Raw genomic sequence first — 9,516 nt, 5'->3', positions numbered from 1 at the left:
GCAAACGCGGGCTCGCAGGCCGGCGGCGGTGCGGCGTACGGGGCCGCCACGTGGCGCACTCTGGTTGGTCGGGTGCGGTGGCGGCGGCTTTCGTCCGGCCGGACCGGACGTGTCCGGCGGCGCGGGGTGGAAGAGACTAGGGTTTGACCCGGATTTCGGAGGGGGGGTGTTTATATAGGCATAGGGAGCTAGGAGAGTCCAAATGAAGCACGGTTTTTGCCCACACGATCGTGATCGAATGACCTAGAGCATGGAAGTCACTTAGGTGGGTTTTGGGCTGTTTGAAGGGGGGTTTTGCTGCAACACACAAAAGGACTTTGCGGTTGGCCGGTTAACCGTTGGAGTACCAAACGACCTCCAAATGGAACGAAACTTGACAGGTGGTCTACCGGTGGTATACCAAGGCCACTTGACAAACCTCGGTCCATTCCGAGAACGTTTAACACCCGCTCACGAAAAGAAACAAGAGGGGTGCGCCGGAGGAGGTGGGAGTGTCGGATTGCAAAACGGACAACGGGGAAAATGCTCGGATGCAAGAGACAAACACGTATGCAAATGAGATGCGCATGATGACATGATATGATATGCATGACATGAACAAAATGCAAAACGAAAAAACAAAACCCGACCATGAAGGGAATATCATAACACATAGCCGAAAATGGCAAGAGTTGGAGTTACAAATATGGAAAGTTACATCCGGGGTGTTACAACACTCCACCACTACGAGAGGATCTTGTCCCGAGATCTAGGACTGAAAGAACTCCGGATATTCGAAACGGAGATGGTCCTCGCGTTCCCAGGTGGCTTCTCGGTCGGAATGGTGCGACCACTTCACTTTCAGGAATTTGATTGACTTGCTGCGAGTCTTGCGCTCAGTTTATTCAAGAAAAGCAACGGGGTGCTCATGATAAGACAGATCTTCCCGGAGGTCAATCTCTTCGAAGTTGATGGTGCGCTCAGGAGTCTTGAAGCACTTGCGAAGCTGTGACACGTGGAACACATCGTGCACGTTCGTGAAGTTGGAAGGAAGCTCAAGTTGATAGGCGAGGTCGCCTCTTTTGCCAATGATCTTGAAAGGACCCACATATATAGGGGCAAGCTTCCCTTTGATACCGAAGCGACGAGTGCCTTTCATTGGAGAGACGCGGAGGTAGACATGGTCTCCGATCTCGAAAGCCACATCACGGTGCTTACTATCATAGTAACTCTTCTGGCGCGATTCCGCGGCTTTGAGATTTTCACGGATGACTTTACTCATTTCTTCAGCCTCTGTGATTAAGTCACTGCCAAGAAGTTGGCGTTCACCCATCTCTAACCAATTGAGAGGAGTACGACACTTTCTGCCATAGAGGATTTCGAATGGGGCCTTGCCCGAACTCACTTGGAAGCTGTTGTTGTAGGAGAATTCGACATATGGAAGACAATCTTCCCATTTCATGCCAAAGGAAATGACACAAGCCCTGAGCATATCTTCAAGGATTTGATTGACTCGCTTGACTTGGCCAGTAGTTTGAGGATGGAAAGCTGTGCTGAAGCGAATGTTGGTGCCCATGGCCTTCTGGAAGGAGTCCTAGAACTTAGAAGTGAAGATGCTTCCACAATCTGAAGATATCAATTGTGGAATGTCGTGCAAGGAGACAATCCTGGAGGTGTATAGCTCTGCCAACTGAGCTGCTGTGATAGATTCTTTGATTGGAAGGAAATGAGCCACTTTAGAAAGCTTGTCGATGACAACGAAGATAGCATCATTTCCGCGCTTGGACTTAGGAAATCCAGTCACAAAGTCCATTTCGATATGATCAAACTTCCATTCTGGGATAGCAAGAGGTTGGAGGAGACCAGCTGGTCGTTGGTGTTCTGCTTTCACCCTTCGACAGACATCACATTCATTCATGAATTGAGCGATTTCTCGCTTCATTCGAGTCCACCAATACGACTGCTTGAGGTCATGGTACATCTTCGTACTTCCAGGATGAATGGAAAGAAGAGAATTGTGCGCCTTGTTCATAATGACTTTCCTTAGATCACCTTTAGGAACCACAATCCGGTCCTCAAAGAATAAAGTGTCTCTGTCATCAATGCGGTAGCACTTGTATTTGGAAAGACCCTTGTCGATACCACGTTTCACCTTCTTCACCATGGTATCCAGGAGTTGTGCCTCACGAATTTGATCTTCCAAAGTAGGAGATACTATGAGGTTGGCAAGAAAGCCTTGAGGAACAACTTGGAGATTCAGCTTGCGGAAAGCTTCACAAAGATCCGGTTGGAATGGCTTGAGAATTAAACGGTTGCAATAAGCCTTCCTGCTCAAAGCATCTGCAATGACATTGGCTTTGCCTGGAGTATATTCAATACTCGGATTGTACTCTTGAATCATTTCGACCCATCGAGTCTGCCTGAGATTGAGGTTGGGCTAAGTGAAGATGTACTTGAGACTCTTGTGATCGGTGAATATGTCCACTTTCCTTCCCAACAAGAGATGTCTCCATGTGATTAATGCATGGACAACTGCCGCCAACTCAAGATCGTGAGTGGGGTAGTTCTTTTCGTTGGGCTTCAACTGACGAGAGGTATAGGCCACAACTTTCTTCTCTTGCATTAACACAGCACCGAGACCTTGAAGAGAAGCATCACAGAAAACTTCAAATGGCTTGGATTCGTCAGGAGGAGTTAAGACAGGAGCTGTGACGAGTTTCTCTTTGAGAGTGTTGAAAGCAACGTCACACTCAGGAGACCAGACATACTTCACATGCTTCTGGAGGAGGTTGGAAAGAGGCTTTGCAATCTTAGAGAAATTCTCAACGAATCTTCGGCAATAGCTTGCAAGACCCAGAAAACTGCGAAGCTGCTTGACATTCTGAGGAGGTTCCCAATTCACAATTGCAGACACCTTCTCGGGATTAACAGTGATGCCCTTGGCAGAGATGATATGACCAAGGTAAAGAACTTCATCAAGCCAAAACTCACATTTGGAAAACTTCGCATAGAATTGATACTCTCTGAGCTTGTCGAGCACCAATCGCAAATGTTTGGCATGATCCTTCTTATTCTTGGAGAAGACCAAGATATCATCGAGATACACCAGGACGAATTCATTGGTATAGGGGTTGAAGATGAAATTCATCATTCAAGAGAATGTTGGAGGAGCATTGACAAGGCCGAAAGACATTACGGTATATTCATAAGAACCAAAGCTTGTTCTGAATGCTGTCTTGGGAATATCTTCTTCACGAATGCGAATCTGATGATAACCCATTCGAAGGTCAAGCTTGGAGAATACTTTAGCACCTTTAAGTTGCTCGAATAGCTCATTGATGTTGGGAAGTGGATACTTGTTTTTGATTGTCTTCTTGTTCAATGGACGGTAGTCGACACAAAGTCGGTCCGTGCCATCCTTCTTCTGGACAAAAAGAACACCACAACCCCATGGAGATGAACTCGGTCTGATCAAACCCAGATGCTCTTGTTCATCGAGCTGTTTCTTCAATTCCTTCAGCTCCTTGGGTCCAAGCTTGTATGGACGCTTACAAACGGGTTCCGTGCCAGGCTCTAGATCAATAACGAACTCAACTGGCCAGTGAGGAGGCATACCCGGAAGCTCTTCTGGAAAGACATCTTGATACTCACAAACGACTGGAATTTGAGAAATAGCATCCAACTCGCCCTTCTCATTGAGAGAAAATAACCAAATGGTTTCATCACAAGCGGCATAGATGATAACATCCTCAGAAGAGTGTGTCAATTGAATTTCCCTGGCAGCACAATCAAGTTGAGCCTTGTGCTTAGAAAGCCAGTCCATCCCGAGAATTAGATCAATATCCGAGTCACCAAGAACAATTGGTTTGGCCAGAAATTTATAGTCGCCCATCTTGATGACGGAATCCCGAACGAATACTCGAGAAGTCATTTGCCGAGCCGGGGAAACAATAGACAAAGGACTCGGCAAAACTTGAGTAACCAATCATGCTTAGACACAAAAGGTCTTGAAATGAAAGAATGCGATGCACCAGTATTAAATAAGACTTTTGCAGGAATATCATTAACTGAGAGATTACCCATTATCACATCAGTAGATTCCTCCGCTTGAGCTGCATTCATCATGTTCACCTTTGCAGACTTGGGATTATGCTTGACCACTGCATTGCTGGAAGATCTCACAGGAGGAGGAGGCGGAAGGCGCCTTTGGTTGAAACACTTGTTAGCATAGTGACCTTTCTGCTGACACTTGTTGCAAGTCACCTCTGAGAGTGGACGATGATAAGGAGCATTGGACTTTGGAGCATGATTCTGAGACTTGTTCTGATAGCCAGGGTTGGGTGGGTGGGAAGATCCATGGCCACCTTTGTTCTTCTGTTGGAAAGGTTGACGAAACGGAGGAGGAGGAGGCAACCAGAACTTCTGTTGCTTAGCAGCCACTAGTGAGGAAGAAGACGACTGAACTGCGTCCCTGACTCTCTTCTTAGAAGCCTCACACTTGAACTGAGCAGCCTCTTGCTTCAGTGCCATATTGTAGAAATCATCATACTTGGTCGGCTCAAAAAGCATGAGAGGTAATTGCAAATCCTCTCTGAGGCCACCTCTGAATTGATAGATCATGCTCTTTTCATCAGGAACATCTTGCTTAGCGAAGCGAGCGAGTTTCTGAAACTGAGTATTGTATTGATACATGGACATGCTGCCTTGCTTGAGATTGCGGAACTCCTCACGCTTGCTCTCAACAACACTTTGTGGAATGTGGTGAGCTTTCAAGTCTCGGCGGAAATCATCCCAGGTAATCACACGACCTCCTCTGGAATCTTTGTATTGTTGATACCACTTGGCAGCTTGATCCTTGAGTTGAAAAGAAGCGAACTTGACAAAGTCCTCAGGCCTGACATTGCTACATTCAAAATGCTTGTTGATGTCCACGAGCCAATCATCGGCATCTGTGGCCTCGGCACAGTAGCTGAAAGACTTGGGCTGATTTGCGAGGAACTGGTTGAGGGTAGCGAAGTGAGGCTGATAGTTGCCTTGGCCTTGATTTCCTTGATTGCCTTGCCCTTGGGTGCGTTCTTGCAAGAGTTGCAAAATCATCTGAGCATTGGCGTTGGTGGCTGCCATGATAGCTTGCCATGCCTCCGGAGGCGGAGGTGGTGGCGGAGGGTTCGCCTGACTCCCTTCATTGCGTTCCGGATTCTGACCCGTTGGCGGAGCCATCCTGAAGAGGGTGACATCCGTTAGCATCTTGATAGACAAATAGACAAGTTGAATCAACAGATAGAAATTGCAACATATAGTCTTCACAATAAACATTCGAACGAGGATGAACGAATGAATTCCATAGTAAAACATCACACTTCCATAAGGTGAGAAGCCACTTGATTAGAGATTGATGAATAAAATAAAAAGGTACGAGTGGAACAAATAAGTGGTAAGGATTGCCCAATCACAAACGAAATATCTGCGGGAAGAAATGCTAAGAGCTACATGAATCCCACCTATAAACTCCCAAAACTTTCTGGTTATGCAATCTGGTGTTGGGGATACAGGGGACACAAAATATATCACCCAAACTAGCAATCCCTAGATCCAACTGTATCCATCCGTCAACACATAACCAAGAAATCTTCGGAAATCGTGTACCTCAACCTTCGAAAAGCATCCGTTATACGAGTTATGGCAATACTCCCGAACTCCCGCCCCAGTACTAGGTGGCGTCGAGGTGATCTCACCAACAACTGCATAAAAGAGATTTTCAATGTCGGCGAAACTCGGGTATTCCAGAACTGCAACGATAAATTTGTGACGACAACACCTCGGAGCTCAACTCCCCGGGACACTGCCACAACCCCTAAATGTCAGGAAGCACCAAGAACAATGTTCTCGTCACAAAACCATCGAAAAGATTCTAAGATACCCGCGTGATCCTAAATTTTTTTAGTGAAATTTGAGGAAAGAACAGTCAAAACTTCTACGTCAGGAGGCCTCACCAGAGCGACGAAGGGACTGAGGAGTAAAAGAATCCTACTCTCCGATATATATAATCCTAAGACTCAAAACATTTTTGTTCTAGACTCAACAACGCCAGCGATTCGATCAAGCAGGGGGCTCCTAAGACGGGGATGGCTCTGATTACCAACTTGTAACGCCCACGATGCGGCTATATCTCCCACGTGTCGAGGCACGACTTAGAGGCATAACCGCATTGTGGTTTTGTCGCAAGAAGGGTCATCTTCACACAATCCCATGTAATGAACAAGAATGGGATAACGAGGGTTGGCTTACAATCGCCACTTCACACAATACATAAATTAATTCATACATCATCCAAAATCCACACATAGACCGACTACGGTCAAATCCAAAAGAAAATAAGATAACCCCAAATGCTAGATCCCCGATCGTCCCAACTGGGCTCCACTACTGATCATCAGGAAAAGAAACATAATAACGACCACGTTCCTCGTCGAACTCCCACTTGAGCTCGGTTGCGTCATCTACACTGGCATCGTCGGCACCTGCAACTGTTTTGGTAGAATCTGTGAGTCACGAGAACTCAGCAATCTCACACCCGCGAGATCAAGACTATTTAAGCTTATAGGAAAAGGATGGTGTAATGAGGTGGAGCTACAGCAGGCACTAAGCATATATGGTGGCTAACATACGCAAAAGAGAGCAAGAAGAGAAGCAACGCAACGGTCGCGAAGCTAGAAGTGATCCTGAAACTACTTACGTTCATGCATAACTCAAACCGTGTTCACTTCCCGGACTCCGCCGAGAAGAGACCATCACGGCTACACACCCGGTTGATGTATTTTAATTAAGTCAAGTGACAAGTTCTCTACAACCGGACATTAACAAATTCCCATCTTCCTCATAACCGCGGGCACGGCTTTCGAAAGATAATACCCTGCAGGGGTGTCCCAACTTAGCCCATTATAAGCTCTCACGGTCAACGAAGGATAAACCTTCTCCCGAGAAGACCCGATCAGTCTCGGAATCCCGGTTTACAAGACATTTCGACAATGGTAAAACAAGACCATCAAAGCCACCCGAATGTGCCGACAAATCCCGATAGGAGCTGCACATATCTCGTTCTCAGGGCACACCGGATGAACAGTCCGTACAACTAAAACCAGGCCTCAAGTTTCCCCGAGGTGGCGCTGCAAAGGGCTCTAGTTTGGACCAGCAATCAGAGGAACACTGGCCCGGGGGTTTAAATAAAGATGACCCTCGGGCTCGCGAAAACCCAAGGGAAAAGGCTTAGGTGGCAAATGGTAAAACCAAGATTGGGCCTTGCTGGAGGAGTTTTATTCAAGACGAACTGTCAAGGGGGTCCCATAAATCACCCAACCGCGTAAGGAACGCAAACTCAAGGAACATAATACCGGTATGACGGAAACTAGGGCGGCAAGAGTGGAACAAAACACCAGGCATAAGGCCGAGCCTTCCACCCTTTACCAAAAATATAGATGCATTAATTAAATAAGAGATATTGTGATATTCCAAAATATCCATGTTCCAACATGGAACCAACTTCAACTTCACGTGCAACTAGCAACGCTATAAGAAGGGCTGAGCAAAAGCGGTAACTTAGCCAAACAACGGTTTGCTAGGAAAGGATGGTTAGAGGCTTGACATGGCAATATGGGAGGCATGATATAGCAAGTGGTAGGTAACCCAGCATGGCAATAGAGCGAACAAATAGCAAAGCAAAGATAGAAGGGGTTTCGAGGGTATGGTCATCTTGCCTGCAAGGTTCTCAGAGTTGTCGAAAGCTTGATCCTCGTAAGCGTACTCAACAGGTTCCTCGTTCACGGACTCGTCTCCCGGCTCTACACAAAACAAGAACACAAGCAACGAAACCACAATCAATCACGGGGAATGCATAGGCAACATGATGCAATACATGCATGATATGCGAGATATGATATGCGATGCATATGCGTGCTCCGGAAGAAAAATGATGAACAACGCAGTAACTTGGCAAACCAAGCATGCCACTGGAAAGATGAGATGATTTCGGTCGAAATCGATATAAAGATCACCGGAAACGGATGCACGGTTTGCAAATGGCAAGCAAAACAAGAATGACACGAATCTGCGATTAACAGCATGATAGCACTTCAAATACACCAAGTAACTATGCTACAGCACTCCAACATAGCAACAAAGCATATTAAAGTAATCTACAGGAGATGCTTGACAAAAGATGAACACTAAGCTACGGCTAGATCACAACATAACAGGCTCAAACAAGCATGGCAAAAGTGCAAAAGATATCAGGTTCACAGACTTGGTGAAATTACTGGACATGGCTGAAACAGCATCAGGTAGCAATGTTCAGAGCAAGCAATCAACATGCTACAGGAACTTAACATAACAAAACAAGGCATGGCATGAATCTACTAAATGCATAGAACAAAAGTCCCTTACTGACCATAAGCCAAAAAGGACCAGAAGATATGATGGCAACCATGTAAACATAGCAAGTTTCGTTAACAGGTTCCAGACTTGGCAGAAAACAGAGCATGGCAGAAACAGTATTATGAAGGCATCTTGGTGAGCTTGATGCACTTATCAAAAAGCAATGCATGACAAGACAAGCATACCTACAGCAAGATGGCATGTTTATGAAGCTATCCATGGCAAGAGCAAGTACATAGCATGTATGGATCAACTACAACAACCTTGGCAAAATTGAATATCATGTTAACAATCTGCCAGGAATATTTTATAGCAAAAGTAGAGCAAGATTAAGACATGCTATGGCACTCCATAATTGCAAATAGGGGCATGGATGGATAGAGAACAACTATATCTACAAAACATCCTTACTGAACATTCCCAGAAGAAGCATGGATCTCACTGTAGCCACAAGGATACATAGCAACAAAATAACAGCAGTAACAGACGGTGAAAATACTAAGTCCCTGAAATCAGAAACATCACGAAGCCTAGTTTGCATGCTTGTGCTAGTCACCACAGGGATCAAAAAAAATACATGGCATACACCCCTGTAAAGATGGCATGGCATACATCAAAACACATGTAGAGCTCCTACTCATAAGATGCACACATCAATAGCAACAAAAATAACAAATCCTCAAGTTCTGATAAGTAACAGCAGGTAACAGCATATAGCACTCTTGCATCATTGATTTGGGCATCAAGATGGACTCAAATGAACATGGCACATTGGAACAAAATGAAGAGCATCACGAGACGAACATTTCGATATATCAGGCACGCAAAACGGAGTAGTATGCAGAGAGTTATGACGCAATGAACAGGAGCACATATTGTAAAATATCTATGACTTGGAATATTTTCGGGGGAGGGGAGAAGTCAACCTCCGGTGGATCAGATCTGGATCGGCCGGCTCGGGCGCGCTGGCTCGCCGGAGAAGAAGAGGAGGCGGCGACCGGAGAGAGCTCGGGGTAGAGGAGGCGCCGCGGGTCGGGGAGGAGAGGAGCAGGCGGCGACAGACGCGGGCGGCGCCGGCGACGGAGGCGCGGGCGTCGCCGCGGGACG

The sequence above is a fragment of the Triticum aestivum genome, chromosome 4D (assembly GCF_018294505.1).
Source record: "Triticum aestivum cultivar Chinese Spring chromosome 4D, IWGSC CS RefSeq v2.1, whole genome shotgun sequence".
Taxonomy (NCBI): Eukaryota; Viridiplantae; Streptophyta; class Magnoliopsida; order Poales; family Poaceae; genus Triticum; species Triticum aestivum.
Note: the sequence above shows the minus strand (reverse complement) of the source record.